The 22,464-nt window shown below is 36.6% G+C and overlaps 1 long non-coding RNA gene across 2 annotated transcripts in view; it reads left to right on the forward strand.

Annotated features, from left to right (window-relative positions):
- LOC139796357 (uncharacterized) overlaps positions 1 to 22,464 on the forward strand; it is a 136,207-nt gene that overhangs the window by 100,307 nt on the left and 13,436 nt on the right. The window contains exon 4 of one of the 2 annotated variants that reach the window (XR_011725970.1): positions 839 to 1,154. The exons of the other annotated variant lie outside the window; for it this stretch is intronic. This is a non-coding gene — a long non-coding RNA (uncharacterized lncRNA). Of the gene's footprint in view, positions 1 to 838; positions 1,155 to 22,464 lie in introns of those variants that run through there. 2 annotated transcript variants of the gene reach the window in all.

Genomic DNA, 22,464 nt, shown 5'->3' on the forward strand with positions numbered 1-22,464 from the left:
ACACTTATTTTTCCAGTGAAAGGAAAATAGAAGCTCTTATATTCATTCTCATTCAAAATGAAATTTTTCTTTAAATATCAAAATTTCTTCCAGAAGGGAAATTCAGTGGCAGTCAGGTCTGTATGGAAGTATCTTCCTGAATTCATTTAACATCAGAAGCAACTCCATGATTCTTTCCAAAGGTTCTGAAAAGCTGCATTGTATTTTCACTTTAAAATGCACATTAAAGTATTACATATGCTCTAAATTGCATTCTCAGCAACAAAAATGCTTTTAACCCTCAACTTTTAAAAGCAGCTGCAGGGAATCGTTCCCCAGAGAAGATGGTCTTAAAAAGGCCAGCTGAATTTTTAGGTTCCTGTGGGACCACGGTAGGCTTGTTTGGTTTGTCTCTGGGGTCCTTCCTACAGTTCAGCTGAGGAAAGTGCAATTTGCTCAGTTGTGTTTGCTGATCATTCTTTTTTAACCAATTCAGCAAGTACAAATAACAGAACAGTGGAACAGGCAGTCAGCCTAGGAAAGAGCTGAACTGCACACACTTCCATCCTACGATTGCATCTTCAAGATTTTATTAATTAGAATCTTCCACACACATATAAGGAAATAAGTATTATATAATGTTTCCTTCAGTAAACTTTCACTCACTTCTCTGTACATCTCTTATGGGAAAGAGCAAGAAGGAATTGTGGGTTACCTGAAGCTGCTGGTCACCCATGTCACCAATGTATCACAGGCAATAGCAAACTTTGACTCTCTGTGTAACTGTGAGAAGAGATTTAAAAAGTCTACAGGATGGTACTTAAAATTCCTTTTTTTTTTTAATTTTTTTTTTTCCCAGGATTTGGAATACTACATTAATTGCTTTAGCACACAATCAAAGTTGGTATGAATGCTGCTTTGTTTTTCATCTGTGAAATACAATTCAAACTGCTTTGTAGGGATTTCTTGTGCTTACTGCTTTGGAGTAGGGGAGGGAAGTCTCAACCAGGATCCTATTTCAAAAGCATTGAGCAATTACAAAATTCCCTCACCCAATTATTTTTCACTTCAAGTACATAAAATAGATAATAGCTGATAATTAAGATGATTATAAGACTTACTAAGCAAAGTCAACTGGTCAGAGGCAGGAACATAACTTAGATTGACAGGTCTTGGTGCAGTGCCCAGATGTGGTTTGTGGAATAATTCTTTTTGTTTTTCTTTTCTTTTTTTTTTTTTCCCCCAATATTTACTTCATTGCTCTAAAAAGACAGTTAGAAAACTGTCATCAGACAACATTTTCACACTGCATTCTAGAAGTTCTAGCATGATCAGTGGGCAAAAATAATTGTAAGTTTAGCTCCAATTTTAGATATGGCTGGACAGAAATCCAGGAGACCCTCTACAGATTCCCCTTTTTTGGCTCTAAGAAGATCTGTTCACTAGTATGTCATTGCTTTTACCCTCAGTTCCTGGCACAACATTAACTTAAGCTGAAAATGCTACTATGAAATTTACTGAATTACCATCACAAAGGTGGAATACTCTCTTATTTTGGAAAAGAAGCATTATTGAAAATAAGATGGTGAACAGTGTTCAGCATTTTTTCTTATTACCAAGGGCAGAGGTTTCAAATAAATCTAACTTCATGGGAAGGTATAGTTAAAATTCTGAGGAGGGCAAGAGCAATGCATTGTAATGATAATGATTTTGACCAGGATCGAAATGGTACACAGCCAGTTCTCATTATCACTTGAAAAATATACTCTGTCCCACCAATAAGAATAAAAACTTAAATGTTTAAATCAATAGCATAGTGGTATGATTTACTTCAGCTTTGTAAACATTAGTGTACTCATCTTGGAATGCAGTATTTCATAGCCAGTCAATCAAAGACATATCACAAATTTATTTATCCTTCCTTCTCCAGTTATATATACAATATCTCTAAGAGATCTGTGAACACAACAATCTGCACAAACTGCATTATTGAGATTTATGGCACAGTAAGCATGACAGACTAATACTAAATATACTTTGTTACAGTTGTGCCTGTTACCTTGGCCAAAAAATGAAAAAGAAAAAACAATGTAAAATAGGTCAGCTTCAGATCTGATTTCTATCAAAAATAAACAAAAAGGTAGATTTGGAGAACTACAAGATGATCAGTCTCATCTCAGACCTGGGGAAATAACTAAATCTGAAAGGCATTTTAAGGCATATGTAAAGGTGATTGAGCTTCAGTCATCATGAACTTACAAGAGGTCTGATGACTGTGAAATAACTATCTCAGCAGACAAGAAGAGAGTAGTAGTTCTTTATCTTAAATGTTCTATGAAAATTAGGGGAGACCTTATTACGATGTTCCAATACTTAAAGGGGGGCTACAAAGAAGATGGGGCCTCCTTATTTACAAGGAGTCACATGGACACGACAAGGGGAAATGGGCATAAATTGCTCCTGGAGAGATCCTGTTTGAACACAAGAGGAAAATTTTTCACTCTGAGGACAGTCAGACATTGAAATGGTCTCCCAGGGAAAGAGGTGGATTCCCCCACTTTGGAAAGTTTTAAGTCTCAGCTCAACAGGGTGCTGAGATATATCATATAAACAATAATAATAGAAGGGTTGGACCAGATGATCCTTGAGGTCCCTTCCAACCTGACATTCTATAATTCTATGGTTCTTGTTGACTAACTGATGAAATATGTGCTAGATAAATGAACATTGATATGAATGGAAAACTCTCTGACCAGTTAGGTTTAAAGGCTTAACATCAGAGCATGAAGTCCATCGGGAGGTCAGACACTCATTATTGACCCAATGAGTCAGTACAGGGACCAACTTTGTTTAACATCTTTATTAATTACATAGGTGATAGGACAGACTGCAGTCCCAGCAAGTTTGCAGGTTGTACAAGACAGGGAGGAGTAGCTGACACACAAAGAGTTATGGTGTCATTCAGAGGAACCTGGAGAAGTTGGAGCAATGGCCAACAGGGACCCTATAAAATTCCACAAGGGGAAAGGCCAAGTCTCACACCTGAGAGGGAAGAACCCCATGGACAGATGAAAACACCAGTGACTGTACAAGAACCCTGGTGGACAGCAAGTTAAGATGGCCATGTGCCCTTGAAGCAAAGCATACGGGCATCTTCTGTGCTGCATTATGAAGAGTGTTGCCAGCAGGCTGAGGAGGTGATTGTTGCCCTCTGTTCAGCGCTGCTGAAGACATACCTGGAACTCAAGGAGCTTATAGAGAGTCCAGCAAGAGGCTACTAAGATTATTAAAGGACTCAACTCTCTGCCCCATGAGGAAAAGCTGAGAAAGCTGTGACTATTTATCCTGGAAAGAGAAGGCTCAGGGGATCTTACAGATGAGTATCAGTACCTGGCAGGAGTGAGTAAAAATGACAGAGCCAGGGTCTCCTGGCTGTCTAAGGAATGGACAGAATAAGTGACCAATATAGGAAATTCTGTTTAAGCACAAGAAATTTTTTTTTTTTTTTTTTTTTTACTCTGAGGGTGTTTAAACCTCAGAACAGACCCCATTCCTGCAGATGTTCAAAAGCTGTCTGGACATGGCCTTAACCAACTAGCTCTAGCTGACCCTGCTTGGAGCAGGTGGGTTGCACTTGCAGCTCCAGAGGTCCCTCCCAACTTCAGCAACTCTCTGGTTCTGCATTTTATGCAACTATTACAATCTGAAAGGTAAGAAAAATCAAAAGACAGCTTTGCAGCTTCAGTGCCTCCAGTGATGGTAAGTAAATTTACATTTGATGAGTATCTGGCTAAGAGAGCTTTAGAGCATTAAATGCAACAATTCTCATATAAGCAGAACTAGTGAACAGCATAAGAAAATGAGGCTGAGTCAAGGAAATGTGCTGACATCTAAAGTGTGCTCCTCACAGCAAGCATTCAGGTTTAAGGATGGAAAAGTGAACTAGCAACTAGCATTAGCAGGAATTAGGAGAAAACAAAGAAGAGTGTTGGGAAAGTTGTGAGCATGTGTAAAGATGTGAAGCAGAGATAAGCTACACTCTCTAATTTAGCAGAATGCTAAAGATTTTTAAATAGTTAACAAAGTACATGCAGAGAAGCAGTCAGAATGCTTTAATGATAAGGGTGCTAGGAGGGGTCAGAGCCACTTCATCCAATATGCTGTTGTTGCATTTTATCTTTAATTCTAACTTGCCTTTCCTGTAACATCCATCCTGTCATTCATTTCCTTGGTATTGATATGAGGCACTGTGCAGTACAGTAAATGAGGGGATAAGAATCAGTTAAATGTTGAAGCTGTGCACTGCCAATTTCCAACTGTCTGTGTACTTCAAACCATCAGAATAACTTTACAACTTATTCTAAAATCCTTTTCATGTCATTCATTCCTATTTCATTGCTAAATGCACTGAATTTTATCGCTAACCCTATATGCATAATAGAACAGTTTACAGAGTATCTGTACATACATATATTTTAATCCTTTGACTTTTGTTCCTCTTGATGAGCCGAAAATTTCAAAAGAAAATAAAAACTGATGAAGCAGAAGGGGATATTACTCTATACAGAAGCTTCTTTTCTTCAATTCATTGAACTCTAAATAAAACACTACACTAATAATTTTGGTTTTTTCTATGTTTGGTTCCATCTACAGATAGGAAGAATTCTTTGGACATGGGGAGACTGTTGGAATTAATTCAAATTTAGTTTCTTTCTTTTAAAAGTGAGGTTGTTTTAAAAAAGTGAGGTCTATATGCTGAAGCACTGCCAACATAAAAAAAAACCCAAAACCCAAAATTGCAATGTGCCTTAATATGCCTTTCTGTAAAACATTGTTTCTGAAAAAGATGATGTTTCATAGATATTAGTTGATATTTCTCACAGCATAATTGCCTCACTGACATTTTCATAAAACTTCCCCTTTTTTTATAATAACAATAAGGGTGGTTGGAGGCTTTGGGGAAGGTTTTGATGTCATCTTCACAGTTCAGCTAAAGGGGAAAAATGCAAGCTGTGGGTGCTCTTAATATTTTGATGTGATCAGACTTTAAAATCACAGTAAGGACTCTAATGCAGCTTACAGGAAATAGCAGAAGTTTATGAAACTGTACTCTTTATCAACAGCTTTAGAAGCATCTCATTTTTCATTACAATAATAGCTAAAATTTGACCTTTGAAGTTCTTTTCATCTCATAGGGGAAAGTTAGCTTTCTTTCATGGGCTTATCCTTTATAAAAAAAGCAGACAAAACATCTGTTACTAATTATTATTTATTCGTATCACAGTAACACTGAAAGGCCCTAACACAAATCAGAGGTTCCATTGTACTTTACACTGAAAAATACATTCAAGGAGACATTCTCTGCTTCAAAGCCTTTACAGACAAGCCAGACACGTTCTTTCTTCTAAAGATTAGAGATGAGGTATTGTAGCACAGAACAATTGCATTTCTCCAAGTTGCGAAAAAAACTGTGATAGAGACAAGAAATAAACTTAGATATTCTATGGATAATCTTAATTCTTCTATCATTGGATGTCCCTTCATTTTCAAGTACAAAATACTCTCTGCATCATGGAGGATACAAGGAATATTTTCGGACATACAACTAAATCTTTTGTACCAGTTTAATCTATAAACAAAATAGGAAATCCTTTCCTTAGCTAGAGAGAAATAAAAAGTATTATGGATTTTTGTTGATATATGTAAAAAACTTAATTTTTCTTAATAATTCATACCGTATGCTTCATTAGGATTTCATTTTTGTACTACTTCTTCTGTGATGAACCTTGCTCCACAAAATCTGTGTTATTTGATTTCCTAATAGGTTGGATATCATTACAAAATATGGATCAATACAGATACAGGCTTTCCTCTATATAATATGCCTTCACTATGCATGAAAAACTCAATGAATAAATTACAAAAGACTTTTCAAATTGTCTATTGATCCTGGTGCAGTGCATGATAGAGGCACAAAACTGATGAAAACTTGAGGTGGAACTAAAGGGAAAGAAGATCCACAGGTTGAATCCTTGTAAAGTAAAGTAAAATGAAAGGTAACGTTTTTTTCCAACACCTCCCCAAACTGGCTCACTGTGTATATCTGAGCTATCATTAATGATAATGTCCTCTTCCAGTAAGGATACATCTTCCTTGCTCCAGCCTTTCCCTTTGGTCTGTGAGCCCTTAGATTCCTGAAGGCCAGTCCTGCTTGTAAAGGCAGTGTTCAGTCCCTCAGCTTTTCCATGTCCTGTGTCACCAGATCCTCTGCCCCATTCAGAAGCAGCCCCACATTTACCCTGGCCTCTCTTTTGCCACCTATGTTATTTACTCGTGTGTGTCTGTTTCTTCTTATTGTGTGCTGCTCCAATTCATTATTTCTCATATGTGACTGAGGATATTTTCTCTGCATGAAAAAAAAAAATCAATTTAGCTTATGCTTTTTTCCCAATATGTCCACAGTATCTTAGAGGGAAAAAATGTTACCTTTACAGAAGTCATTTATAGCATTTTTGTATTTTTAAAAGGTGTAATAATGTAGTGATATAAAAAAGACAAATCTTTTCAGTGATGCTTCTTTTAAATCTCTGATTCACTCTGTGGGCCCAGAGATGATGTTAAGTTAGTAAATTTGCTGAAGCAAAGATACCATGTTAAATTATATTTCTTGAGATTTTTTTGTCATGGCTGACTGCACTCAAAACTTTGCCTTCATCATTAAGTTTGACAAGATAAAGTCTGTATATTTTGAAAACTGCAGCTAGACAGCAAATAATCATAGGCAGATTTTTTTACATAAAAATGTATTTGATTTGTATTGTTTGGCCAAGAGAAAAAAGCTATATTCCTCCATTCCTCATATCCATATATTCCTCCATTCCTCATATCCATCTGTACTTTTCAGCCTCTAGAATCTGAATTTGAATTCATTTATTTTGAAGTCTGCAGGAAGAAATTTAGAGTCAAATGTTCTATAAATACAGTTTTAATTTAATGTTTAAAAATGTAACGAGTTCTAAGAGACTAGATACAAAGAAGTTTAATTAAGATTAAATATACAACAAAAATATATTATCAATTAGACCTTCTACTTCAGATTAGTTTCTTCTAATACATACAGTTTGGAGTATAGACCAGCTGAAAAGTGTCTTTCTTTAGACCTTAATTTTAGCTTATTGTTTTAAATAAAAATCAAGCTTTATAAAGTTAGTTACCTCCAACTATAAGTTTTCATTGATCATGGAGGATAAGGTGTTTCAGGTTCCTGCAGTCCCTCATTACCTTTTTGTCATTACTTTTTTTCTCTCCAACAGCAGGAGATGAACTTTAGGGACCATGCACAAGACCTTCCTCTATCCCCTGTCCACTTTCTTCCACTTCTCCCAACACTGGCATTTGGAATTGCAGGGAGTACATCCCTGGTTTTTGTATCCATTTATCAACTTCTTGCCCAGGAACTGGATTAATCCATTTAATCTGCTTAGTATTTTTTATCTCCGCAACTTTTTGTGACAACATATGCCAAAAGCTCATTTGGCACTATGTAAGGCAGTGATTTCTTTTATCTGTCCTAAACTCTCATCCTGCTGATTTCAGTGAGTGTCTCTTTGTCCTAGTACTGTGGGATTTGATGAATAATGTCAGTGTATTTGTCTTATCTACTGTCTTCATTACTTTGTCAATATTTATCATCTCTCGCTTGTGGAGGGACCCACAAAACAAACAGGGCAACTTAATTTCATAGAATCATAAAATCACAGAATGTCAGGTTGGAAGGGACCTCAAGGATCATCTGGTCCAACTCTTCTGATATTATTGTTTATATGATATATCTCAGCACCCTGTTGAGCTGAGACTTAAAACTTTCCAGCACTTCCCCTGGGAGACCATTTCAATGTCTGACTGTCCTCAGAGTGAAAAATTTTCCTCTTGTTTTCAAACAGGATCTCTCCAGGAGCAATTTATGCCCATTTCCCCTTGTCTTGTCCATGTGACTCCTTGTAAATGAGGAGCCCCCATCTTCTTTGTAGCCCCCCTTTAAGTATTGGAACATTGTAATAAGATCTCTCCTAAACCTTCTCTTCTCAAGGCTGAACAGACCCAGTTTTCTCAGCCTCTCCTCATATGTCAGGTGCTCCAGTCCTCTGGTCATCCTCGTGGTTCTTTGGACCTTCTCCAAGCTGTCCACATCCTTTTCATGCAGCAGGGAACAGATCTGGATGCAGTACTCCAGACAAGTGTGACAAGGATGATGACTTCTTTGTCTCTGCTGGTGATGCCCTTGTTGATGCAGCCCAGCATCCTGCTGGCTTTCTTTGCTGCTGCAGCACTGTTTGTTCATGTTTAGCCTGTTGTCCACCAACACACCCACACAACCACAAAGCTGCTCTCCAGCCAAGTGGATCCCAGCCTGAGTTACACTCTTGGATTATGTGTTCCCAGGTGCAAGACCTTAAATTTCTCTACATTGAACTTTATGAAGTTCCTACTAGCCCACTTCTCCAGTCTTTCTAGGTCATCCTGGAGGATGGGTCTCCCTCCTGGGGTGTCAGCCTCTCCACCCGTTTTGGTGTAACCAGCAAGCTTCATCAGGGTCTTTTGATCCCAACATCCAGGTTACTTATGAAGATGTTAAACAACATCAGGCCCAATATTGATCCCTGAGCAATTCCACCTGTGACCTGTTGTCATTTGGATGAGGGACTATTTACTACCACCCTCTGGGTATGGTCTGTCACCCACTTCCCCACTTACCACACTGCAGACCACTTGTCCATTTCTTCAATGGCCCTCAAGCTGCTCAAGGATTTTACTTTTCAAAACCATACATATTATGCCTTCTGCCTCTCCTTTACCCACCTGCTCACTCACTATTAGAGAACTCCATGGTCTCTGTAAGAAAACAATGAGCTTACATATGTGCTTTGTTAACCCAGTCTTCATTGTAGAATGTAATCTTCCTTTAATGTAATTTTTTTAGGATAAAAGTTATGCTGGCAACCTGGCAGTCTTCTGACAGAGTGACTGTTTGTATTAAGTAGTTTACACAAGTTCACTAGAAATTCAGATGTTTTCTATCTGAGTTCTATGGCTGAATGTGATACGGTCCTAGTGATTTACCCATTTGTGTGATATGATGTCATCATTGGATTAAAACATACAAAACTTCCCTCCTTAGGGAGAGCTGCATGGATGACAAGTCAAATTGCTTTTCATTTTTCTAGTTGCTTTGATTTAGAAATTCCTCACAAAGACATCAGCTTAGTATTTAAGATGGAGAGAATTTTTGCTCACAAACATGCACTGTTGTTCATAGACTCTGAGCCAAGTTGGTGAGTCTAAAGAGATAAGCATAAGATTTTTTTAAATTTTTTTTTTCTTAGGAAAAGGGTTCACACTGTCATAATAAAATAACCAAATCTCTGAGTGAAAAGGGAGATTTATCCTCTAGCTATGCTTTAAAAGAAAGCAGTAGCTATCACTGCATGCTCAGTAATCTGTAAGTCTGAGGAAGCTTAGCAGATCATACCCCTCAAAGGGGAAAGCAGTGGGTGCCTAGTTGTTGGATCCTTGAGTTAGGGCTGAATTGCTGAACTACCAGGATTGAGATACTTCTGACAACTGCAGTAACAGCGATTTAAGCATTTGGGCAACTTTAAGGTCAAGAACTGAAGTGCTTACAGATTACAGACCTGTCAAATAAAAAAAAAACCTCTGCGGGAGCTCTGGACCTCACAGGTTTATACTAAGACTTCAAAATATTCTGCTCTTGCACTTCAAGTACTTAAATTCTTTCCAAGATCCTGGCTTTGGTGACTTTGTCAAAATTTGTGTTGAGTGTCCCAGCAATCACATCTTTCTGAAGTAAGTAAGTAGTTGTGACAAAATTATAAATCCCTGAATAATTTATGCATTTTTATCCTGTAAAAAGTGCCTAAAGCCCAATGACACATAGTTGGCATTTTATATTGCTCAACTATGTTTGCAATAAAAATACTTAGTAGAAATCTATAGGAAGGATGAAATATCTGGTATTCTGATAAACTGTATTTAACTCTATCACACACTGAGTGTGTCAAGAACATTCATACAGTTTAAAATCTGACTTTTTCTGGTATTAGCCTCTACCTAAAGCCACTAGCACGGGGTGTCCACTAGCCAAACAGCAAATACCTGTGCATTTGTTTCAGAATGTCTTGATTTTATTGTCAGTGAAATTGAAAATAACAGTCATTACAATTCAAAAAAGTTTTTCACATTACACATAATATGAATATTTTGTTTACCATTTCTTGCCATCTAACCTAAAATTTCCTGTTTAAATGGTTCTCTTCTCCCTGTCTTTTAATTACTTTTCAATACTTTGAAGTTTTCAAACCTGTTGACCATTCTTTAAACTGTCCTTTACTAAGAAATCTCCTGGCAGTTGCTGGTTGGGTTTGTTTTGTTTTGTTTTTTTTTCAGTTGTATTTAAAGAAACTTGTGCAGAGTCAGATATTCTCCTTTATTTTGAATAGTTCAGAAGTTTTTCAGTAAAACGTTAAGAACACGTGTATGCTGATCAAAAACCCAAAAAAACTAGAAAGTTTTCAAATAGTATATAACTCATATATATATATGACATATTATATACATGCACATTACTTGTATTAGAAAAGTATTTCCTTACATTTTTTCCTTGCCTGTATCTTGCCTGTTTTTAAAATTAGAAATATATTGTACCATAACACATACTTTGTTTGTGAAATCAAAGTATTATAGGAACCTGTCACTGATTATCTCAGATTTTTTAATTTGGAACACTTCAAACATATTTCAGAAATTAAATTAAACTGAGAGCAGTGATTGCTTTGAACCACCTGAAACACAAAGTGATAATTTCTTTTTCTCCTTTATTAGAACACAGATGTTGGTTAAGTTACTAATAGACAAGCTGATAGCCTCTGAGTGCTAGGAAACATGGCAGTTATCCAGTCTGGCCTCTTATATTTACAGGCACTAAAAGTTTGCCCAGTAATTTCTCTGTTATAATCCATATAAGCCCATATCTCCTTTTTGAGCTAGAGCACTTCTTTTTGTAAGACATTGAATTTATTTAAAGTTTTCAAGCAGTGAAAATCCTCAACTTCCCTAGATGAGACTTTATGAAGATTAATTACTTTTACTTCTAGAAATATGCACTTTCTTTTTCAACCTTGAATTTATTTAGCTTCACCTTGAAATAAGATCCTTGGATCTCATTATACCTTTGCAGCTAAATGAAAGAGCTTGCTTTCTCTACTATCTTCCTCATGAATGTGCTTATAGAAAGTGTTCAATAGGTTAACTATTGCCACATGTACCCAGCAATATAACTTCAAAACATGTACTCTACCCTGCATTTTAATATCCAAGAATAATTTTATGATAATCATTTAAATTGTTGCAAGATCAGCATGACCTTCATGTACCATTCAAATAGAGAACCTCTATATTCTTAAGGAAAAAAAGGTCTTAATATTCACTTTTGGGCTTTATTTGACACTGAATCCTGATGCACTTGACCCTAAAATATTGACAGAGTTGTTATCTACCTTCTTGTTGTATAGGGTTTCCATTCAATATATACTGATTGCCATATAAAAGGCCTGCATGACAACATTGTTGACAAGACATTGGCACTAATTGTTATCACACAGAGCTGAAAAATGGAGAATTGGATTGACTTTCTATCTCAGTCAGACAGGAACAAATTCATCAAAGATTGCTTGTCATCTCCACAACTGCCAGAAGAGCCACAGATTAGGTCAGAGAAGATCAAATACATTGTGCTTTGCTTTCAATATCTCCATCTCCAGGTTCATATGCTGGGATAAAAAATAGCTTTAAAACAGCTTCGATGAAGAAAAATAACATTTTAGAAAAGTGATATTTCATATTCCATTCTATAAATCGAAAGGCATTTATTGACCTAGGGTTTTTTGTTTTGTGGGGCTGTTTGTTTTTTGGGGGTTTTTGTGACTAAGTAATTTTAACACAACAGAGGAAGACCAGTAGATCAAAACAGCTGATGAGACCCAGCATCAACACCCTGCATGGTCTGTGATTTTACTTCAGAATAGCTTTCATCTCGTCCCCTGAGCCAAACACTATCACCATATATATATTATGAAGGCTCAGTCATTCATTTGAACTTTTGCAGTGATGAAGGGCACAGCTAAAGCAGAGCTCCCAGTTTCATTTCCTGTAATGGAAATCTGGTCTGTGTACCAAAACACCCTGTTGAACCAAAGCAAACTTCAGTAAGTGCAATTGGTTGGAAGATTATATTAGTTGCTTACCATTCCAATTAAAAATGTTGAGGTTACATCCATGGAGTAACAGCTATTTAGATACCTTATAGAGGATTTAGGGCCCCTAAAACAGGGATGTATGAGAATTAGAGAAATAGTCAGAAAGAGGGAACTACTCCCACATTTATTATCTAACCCACTAAAATTTTATTCAACTCTATGATTCGGGTTTATATAAAGAAAAAGTCTAGTAAAACTATCATACTTATTCTATCCTCTAAAGCTGTCTTCTCAGGCACTGACAGATGGTAGAAAGAGAAAATCCCAAAACTTCACAATTTATGTTTGAATTTCTATTTCTCTTGGCTTCACTTCTCAAGCTATTACATGCAGGAAGAATCTATATGAATTTCTCTGATTTCAGCAGCTGTCATTTAAGGAGCCAGCTCCTAAGTTCAGAAGATGTAGATTGCACCCTTAAACGTATGAGTTTCTCTAGTATCAGTCCTCTTGATTAAAGCAGCAGTCAGGTGTACTCTGCACCCACATATTCTAATGTCCCTGGACACAGAATATACTGAAGCCTTAAACAAGACAGTTTGGGAGTGTTTAAGTCATTGCCATTGCCCTTTCAGTAGCTACTTACAGTAACAATATAAAAGTATCATAAGGAAATACTATTCCCTAAAATCCAGAAATATATTACTATTAAAAAACAAAGAAGGGGTCCTAAATATTTGGTGACATGTTCTTGCCATACTCCTGCTGAAAAATACAAAATTCATACCAAATAGTCTATTGTTACTTCTTGTGAATTACTGGTTTCTTTCCCTTTTTCACACCAGTCCTTGAGCCAAAACAGCCAGAAAGACCTAGTCTTAAAAACACCGAGTAGTTCTGCTTTTTCATTCCTTTTATGATATGTCATCATGCTTTTATTGCCACTCTTCAGAAAAATATCACCAAGTTTAAAGGTCTGAATCGTATTCATTTCTGTTTGTTCTTTCTCATAAATTCTATAACCCGTTTTATAATAAAAGCTATTTGAAAACTTTTCCAAAGGGAGTGTACAAAAAAAAAAAAAAAAGCAACTTACACAACATTTTCATTCTTTTAGCTGATAATCATATAATCTTGAACTCTTTTTGAATTAGGTTTTTTGAATTATTTTATTTGTAGGTACCATGTGTAATGCTGCACAGATACACAGAATAAAATATGATTGCTTTTTCTTAAATAGTTCCTTCATTTTCACCACAGATGATTTTAAGCAACTACTGTAACTATAAAAATGTTTTATTTTAAGCAACTGTGTGATGCCTTCATGTCTATGAGCTGCAAGCTGACTTTCAGCCTCCTACAGTAAAGCAGATTTTAATGTATAAACAAAAGGTGATTTTTTTTTACTTTTCAAATTTAAAAATAGAGATGCTGATATTATTATGAATCAAGGCATGCAACCGGCATTTTCTTTAGCAGGGAATATGCACTGCTGTGAATTATAGTGATATCCATCAGCACTGCTATGGTCACAGGTCTGTCAGCTGCATCAAGAGAGTTTTTGATGCCAAGAGGTATGGGGAGGTGGGGGTGTTAAAGCTCAACCACTGACATGTTTTGTTACTGGAAAATCTTGTATACAGATTCTGCTTTGGGTTTTTCCTTTGTCTCTTTGCTTTTCTGCTATTTGAAATAAGCTGTTGTCATTCAAAACCAATGTGAGAAGGATGCAAGTTCACCTCTAGATCTGTTAAGTTATATGAAAAAAAGGGTCCTCTCCCCACACACACGAGGCACAGGGTCAGTCAGGAAAACCTCAATAACCCCTTCTGAGACACAAGCCCTCATCTGCTCCCCACCTCCAAAGTGGTCCAGGGGCACTTTAGCCCCATGGAGCAGGCAGTGAAACCTCTCAGGCTGAGAGGGGTGCAGGATTTGTGACTGTATAGAGAAGATGGTCTTCTTGACATTACACAAGAGTTATTATGAGAAGCTAAAGGGGGTAGCCAAAGGCAAGGAAAGGGACAGATCACAGTGTTAGGGGAAGGAACAAGCATGGGGAAAATAGAGAGATAAGGAAACAAAAGGGACTTGTCACATGTAAATAGTGAAATTTATCTATCCGTATTGCAGCTGGTCAGTATGCTTGCCTGGCCATGCCCTGTGCCCACCACCACAGTCTGTCCTTTCTTCTTATGAAATCCCATTTCTAACTCTTTACACTCGTGAGGGACTCCTGTGTGTGAGCCTGGGGGGGATCTGAGTGCCAGCAACTGGAGTCAAACAGTGGGTCAGAGGGACTGTGCATTTGTGATGCCAGTCACTGGAGAGACCAGATTACATATCTACATATATATATATGTATAGAGACACAGAGATATATATACACACACACATACACATACATTCTCATTAATGGATCTTCATCCTGATCAGCCACAGCAGGTAACAGGATCAAGGCACACGGGGTGTTTGTTTTTGCACGGGTTCTGAAAGTCTCTGTTTTGATCTATGTGGCTGGATGTGTCTAAATATAAATATATGGTTTGTGACTATGCGTGCCTATTAGGGATGTGTGCTTGTCACCAGCTGAACCTTGGGAAAAGAAGCTGCAGCAGTCTTACCTCTATCTGGAGGTAAGCAATCTGGATCCAGCAACCACTAACAATATCTGGCTTCAGCAGGGGCACAGGGAGTATGCTCAACAAAAACAATCTCTGCACACACACTGTTTCCATATATAATATAAAAATAAGTATAGAGAATACATAAATATTTTGATAAAGGAATACTTCTTAAATATTATACCAGTTACATATTCCACTCAGTGACATTTTCAGTGTATCATATTGGAAGTGCATATATGTCTACTGCAAAAATGACTGGCTTGCAAAGTCTGCTCATAAATTACTCCCATTCAGTTTATACAATAGTGGCACTGTAGCAGCTACAGTAAACAGCTACAGAAACAGCATATTTTTAGTAGAACAAAGAGAGACAAATAGATGTATAGCATAGAAAAGTTCAACTGTTCTAAAACTAGAAAGTGCCAAATCCTGTTAATTCCATAAAATTCTTTAGAACGTTGAAACTAACATATGCACGTCAAACAGACAGGATTTGGCTTATAGTCAACATTAATATTCAAGGCTGATGAAATCAATAAACTGGCTGCTTTAAAATGTACAGGTATTGGGAACAGCAATAAGGACCTCTTCCATCCTTCTGAAGATTACTGCTAAGCTATTGGAATCATGCACTGAGTAACTTCATATATAACAGAGAGCAGTGGACAGCTACATTCCTAGAGAAAAAGGAATTCAAGCTCATTTCTTTTTACTAAAAGGTAAAAGCAGATATTTTTAAAAACTGTATTCAAATGTCCTTATTGTACATCTGAATGCACCTCCTAATGGATGAAAGAAGTTGTAGCCTTTAACTCTTTTCTGAAGTGAGCACACTGAGGTTAAAATTTTACAAAAGCTTGAAATCTTTGTAAGCTGCAGTGGGTCTAAGGAGCCAGGAAGGTACAGAGAAAGCAGATAGTACCTCATAGGGTGAACCCTTATTGGATAACACCTGTGTAATATTATATAGCATATGTTAAACCTTGGACATTTCATACTCTGCAGTAAATTTTACTCCCACAGGTAGTTCTATTACAATCATTAGATTTTTTCACATGAATGCAAGTTCAGTGGATGCGGAAAATTATTTTCTGCCTCAAGTTTTCCTGTTACCATGGGCATAAATCATACTATGCTAGCTGAATGTAGATTCCTGCCATTTAACAGGACAAGGCTTTATAAAAACTATTTATTTACTTTTAGAATTTTTTTTTTTTTAATCTGCAGACACTTTAATCAATAGCTACAGATACGTTTTCTCTTTTTCTTGATACAATAACTCTTTAAAGTTATCCCAGTTTTAAAGCATAGAACAGAAATGACTACACCACTTTTATAACTACCACAATATCTCCTGAAAAATACTTGAAGTCTCTTGGCCCAGACTCATACCTCCAAACTACAGCAATTTAATGGATTCTAAGTTAAATCCCTTCTCTGCAGCCAGGAGAAAGTGATTCAAGCCCACCACTTTGTTGGCTCCAGCCAGCGGGTACATTTTTCACTCCTCATGTGAAAGCTGGGCTGTGATGCAGCAGGGGACTTTCGATTTCTGTAAAACACAGCAGGGAAAACATTTGGATCACAAGAAGAGGGACCTGGGTCCCAAGTTTTAATTCAGATCCTGTCTCTCCACTGTGTTTAGTGCTTAAATCACAGCTACACCAAGGCAGAGTGTCTCCCACCTGATATCATTGTAGCCTTTACACCTGCTGGTTCATCCCTTTGCAAGGAGGCAGCAGACATGATGTGATCTGTTCAGCTTGAGGAAGCTCTGCTGCAAGCCAAGTGCCCACCACTTCTGCCCTCTGCCCTCTCCAGCTGGTCTTTTCACAGCACAGAACACAACCGGCAGCTTTGCACCACACATTTGAGGAAAAATGCCAATAATTTATTGGCACCCAGAAGAAAAATTAATATGCCTAGGCTTGGCTTGAATCTGTGAATTCCAGCTTCACACTGATTGCTAAATCCAGGAAAAAGTGAGATTTCAGGATATGTTGTTCCTACTCCTACAGCCATTTGCTTTAATCCTCACTGAATTCACATTCTCTTACAATTCAGCATCTGAAAAACCCTGAGAAAGCTTTTTTGCTGGGTAATTGAGATCTATTTTAGCTCTATTAGTAGTGAAAAGCCATCTATGGAGTTGAGGGCTCCTCTTATCCAGTTGGAGGTTATATTTAATATTCTGGTCAGTTGTCTTATGCATATGGATTTGCTAGATAACAGAGCTGCCAAATTATAGTAATCCAAAAATTAAGAATAATCATCCACTTTGCAACACGTTAACCATTTCACTTTTACAAATGAGAGTATTTTGACAGAGGATTACCTTCTTTCCTATTTAAGCAATTGATAAAGAATTCTGCACTGCTCATAAGGTATTCTTCCCACATTCCAAAATACTGCTATATCTTATGAAATCATTTATAGCAGATTGTTAAAGGGAAAATGGGACATCATTTTTTGTCTTTCAGGCTTTGCGTTCTCTTGGGGTACTGATTTACTATACATCCATAATTTTCAGCATCAGTTTCTAAATTTAATATAGCTTAGTCCAGAGATGTCAGTTTCACACAAATCAGTTCATGTTTTTGGAAATAATTACCTGTCTTTCTGTTTGCTATTGTTATTTCACACAAAGGATTAACTTTCATTCCAGAAAGGAAGACAAGTTAAGCAGTACTGTAGCAAAGCAAAGAAAAAAAATGCATCTGCAGCTACCAATTAGCATGTTCATAGCCACAAAGGATTTCAAAACCAACTGGTTTTTTGAGACTGAATTTTCCTAAGATTAAACTGCAATAAACAGTAAATAGTGTGGCATGTGAATTAGGACAAGAAAAGCTAAATACAAAAGGTGGTCTTTCCTTCCCAGAATGTTGTCTGCGTGATATTTTATGATTTGTCAGATTTGAAGATTCCACTAATGCCAGTTTGCTTGCACTTGCTCTGCAAAGCACGAGCAGTAAGAATTGGATTTAAAAATATATTCCCAGACCACTTGTTTTGCCCAAAATAAAGGCAGTAAAAAATTAGCCTATTTTGCCAAAGTCAGTATGGCACATGCTTATGTCTGTCTTGGCCTGTGAACTTATTTTGAAGTGATTTTGTGCATCAGGCTTAATATGCTGAGTCTGGCAAGACAACTTGTGTTGGGTTACATTTCTTTTTAAGCCAATGGTTGTGATGAGTTACTTGCAATAAATCTGACTACTCATCAAACACTTGTTGCATGTGGAGTTCATATTTTAAACTAATGTGATAAGCAGTGAAATATTAATGACCTTATTGTGAATGCTATTGCTAGTGTCTTCACAAAAGCAGTTCTCCAGAATTTAGGGATTTTAGGATTGTATCTATCTAAGGCACTGAAAGTCTATTTTTGTTTTAATCTCATTTATGAAAAGTCACTTCTACTGCTACAAGCCCAGAGACAGTAATCCTTCTTCAAAAAATATGACTCTGACAACCCAGTAAGCTAATTGTGCATGAAGCTCATGCGTTGCTTTGCTGGACATATAGGTCAAGATAAAGGTTTCATCAAGTACAGGGACCCTTCATGTGCAGAGCTGAAATGTTACATTTCTTATAATTTTTGGAACTGTGAGACTAACACAGCTTGTACCACATTTGGCCATTTTCCATTATGCAGCTATGAGGACACAGTATACATTTACAGCCAGGTCAGTGAGCATCTAGGATATTTTGATCTCTAGCTTAAAGCTTAGACAAGGATATCTGACACCAAAAAAACAGCTATCATAACACCTGTTATGATATTCTGTGTGGACCTTGTTTTCACAGTTTCAGCATACTCTGAACACACCTTGATCTGGGGTCCTTGTTGCCCTGTCACGTGAATATCACTTGGACATAGTGTTAAACAGGTGACTTACTAAGTGTCTCAGACTGAGAAACCTCTTAGGACACAGATATCAAAAGCTGCATTCCTGACATGGCCACCATCACTGTGCAACATTTTTTACTCTTGAGGCAAACTCTTTCACAGGTTTGTAACAGTGGCAAGTTTTGAAATCTATAGCTTGTGTGAAACCAAAATGGTATTTTTAGGTCATAGTTTGGATTTGAGGACCTGACAGGGGAATTAAGAAGATTTGAGATGTCTAAACTGCTTCCTAGATATAGCATTTTCTTCTGTTTTGTGGTATCCTTACCATTAAATGTAAGTGGTGAAAAACATAAATAAAGGAGTAGACTGATCAGCTATTTTATTTCTTTTCATGCTTTTCTGTCTAAAACTGAATTGCAGAGTTACTATAACAGAGCTTGTGAAGGCCTGTCATGCTATGTCAAACATAGCCAGTATCAGCACAACCACTAATCTTATCAGCAAGTGTTCTCTGGCAAAATACTTTTCTACAGCATATTTTGACATAACCCATCATTTCAGAGAGGGAGCCTGATTCACAGATCTATGTGTTTATGATGCTGTATTTTAAGATATCCCTGTTGCATAGGTTTTGAAAGCCTGAAATGGGACTAGAGAACCCCTGCAAAACCCTAAGAACATTTACAAGCACTCTTTATATGTATATATATATACACATACAAAAATTAGAGAGGAAGAAAACAAGTACATCAGTGAAATACCTGCCCTGAGAACTGGTAGATACAAGCTGAAGCTCCTGCTGTTCCTAAATATCAGGAGAAACAAATAAAAGTACAGTACACATACAACGTAATAACATCCCTTCCAAATTTCAGTAGCTGTCCTTTGCACTGACTGAAAGCAGTTCCCTGGCAGCTTTACAGCACTGCATACAATAGTAGAAAGGCACTGTTTACTACTAGGTTTCTTCTGTTGGTATCCTAGCATGCAGTAACACTGCTCTGTACACCATGGATTGGTGCAGATGTCAAATAGCAGAATGCTATCATCTCTGATACTCAGAACAGACAGGAGGGATCATCATCCTACCAGAATAACTTCCAGCTACAATTTTAGTAATGTCCATATTGAAGAGAGAGCAGTCATAAGAAAAAGTAATACAACTGCACAGTATAGGCTGATATGGGAGGTCTCGAGATGTCGGAGGAAGACTCCACTAAGCAGCCTTTAGTATTTGCCTTGTGCACAGCATTATCCCAAAATAACTGTTGGAATATTTGCAGTCACCCATTTTGGTATTTACACATTCAAACTGCACTTTAGGGGAGAACATTTACGTATTTATGTATCAGTGGAGAATTTAGTTTCCAGCCATTCTCTTATTGCTAAAACTACAATAGACATTTTGATGAAGATTATATGAAAAAAAAAAAAGGAAACGTCAAAGAATTTCAGTAATGGTCACTTTAAAAATAAGTAATAGTAAGTAGGTATGTAGTTTCTTAAGAAAGTGTGTGAGGATAGAATACTAATAAATGATTTTTATAATAATTGTAAAGCTTTTAAACTTTTCTTTGGGAATTCATCATTTCTGTAGGGATGCATTTCAAATGAAAAATCCATTTATCAATTCCATACGCATAAAATTCACAGTTACTTTATAGCAATACAGGCACTAAGAAGCGTTCATGCTTACTATAAAAGAATATGAAACTTTCTTTGAAAATTACTTTTCCCTCAATGTCAACTAATTTTACATTCCAGTCATCAGTTACAGTTTCATCAAAAAAATGAACAATACAGAAAAGTTATGTTATAGTCCTTTTAAAATAATGGCTTACTAACAGCTATGTATCGCACTCAAAAAGAATCTCATGCTTCTTTTTCATTTTAATACAGAAAATTAAATCCAGAAATACCCATTCCTTTAATACAAGGTTATTTTATTTAATTGTTTATTTTTATAAGGTTGGAGAAGTAATCCCATAACTGAAGTTGTGCTTATAAATCTCACCTAAGTCTTTTTTTGGTACAAAGTCATATCCTAAATTTCAGTTCCAGTTTTCTGGAGAAGTATCTCCATACTGCCTGGAGTTTTTGTCTGATAACTCTCTAAACTTTTTCACATACTAACCTATCAAAATGGAAATTTTAAAATTGTTTGCTGCCTATGACTCATCAGTTTCTATTTCCTTAACCAGGGCTCCCTTTAGCCTGGTACCTTTTTAAAATAGTAGAGAATTTGAAGACATGGAAAAATTAAATTATTTTTTACCATGGAATCTTCATAATATATGGAGGAATCTTCATAGGAATATATTCCTCCATAATATATGGAGGAATCTTCATAATATATGTAAATCAGGTGTCAGTCATTTCAGAACTATATTTTTATATAACCCAGATGAACATTCAAATCTCCTAAGCAACATGCTACCACGCTGGGCAACTCATGATCCCTCTGATTCAGAGGATAAGACACTTTCAAGGTTTTTAACTGATTTTAAGACTGTTTTAAAGTTTTCCTGGTCTTTTACTGCATGCCAGTAAGCAGACTATTTTTGACTACCAGCAAAGTGAAGGGTTGCCACTCATGCAGTAAAAAAAAATTCAAAACCAAAAAAAAATAACATGGGAAAAGGACAGAATTAAGCAACTAAAATGGGACTCTTCAGATATTAATTTGCCAGGAGTCCCAAAAGGCTGAGATATAGAGGAGACATGAGCTTTAGTTTCCCAGACACATAAGGTCTCCAAAAGAGACAAATGATGCTCTGCAAAGTTTAAGAATACTCTGTGCAGTTTAAGAGGAGCAATTATGACAGTCTGTTAAATAAAACTGATAAGATTTTTTTAATTGCAAATTTTTTAGTTGCACAACTGAAGCACACACAGAAAATACACCGAGACCATATTGTCATCACATACATCAATGTGCTGGTGATGCTGGTAATGGATAACCAAAAGTCTTCATGCATCTTTGACTCCCCAGTGAACCTCATTCACATATGACGAGGTTATAAGTCTTTGAAGACAGTTTTTACAGTACCATGTCAGAGGTCTGAAGCAGAAGGAAGGATAGAATTCACTTAAAGCATCACTGCTGGCCTCTCTTTTGCAGCAGTTCTCTGTCTTCATAATATCATTGGCATAAGCACTATTCTGCTACACGTAACAGGTCAGATAAAGGCTTACAGAAACACAGCCCTGCTTCTCCCTGTGAAAATAGCAATGCCAGTACACTGTTAATGGTGATATTAAGGTAAAAAAAAAAAAAAAAAAAAAGGTTGACTAGGCTTTCAAATCGTAATCACTTTCTCTTAACTTACATGGACTCTTTTTAATGCACTGTGCTACAGCTCTTAGGATGCAACTTGGTTTGTTTTGTTTTTTTTTAACTGAGAACATAAGTGCTTTTACAGCCCATCTTTTTAGTCAGTATGACTTTACATATAGCATCTGAAAGGTACTTGCTTGCCTTTGCCTGTTTGACTTGTAACAAGGAATGATTTGAAGCGGTAAAGGGATCCTTTGAACTTCACTACACTTGAAGTATAGTATATAGTTTCTAATATATAATAGAAGTGAAATGAGATATTTATTCTATAGCTTAAACTCTGTAAAACTGGTGAGCAAGGTATATAAGTATCACAGTAATAGATTTCTGCCAGAGTTACACCAATAATGATGATACAATGGTTTTGTAGAAGATGAAGTTCCCTATCTGTGT

Source organism: Heliangelus exortis, chromosome 4 (genome assembly GCF_036169615.1).
Source record: "Heliangelus exortis chromosome 4, bHelExo1.hap1, whole genome shotgun sequence".
Lineage (NCBI taxonomy): Eukaryota > Metazoa > Chordata > Aves > Apodiformes > Trochilidae > Heliangelus > Heliangelus exortis.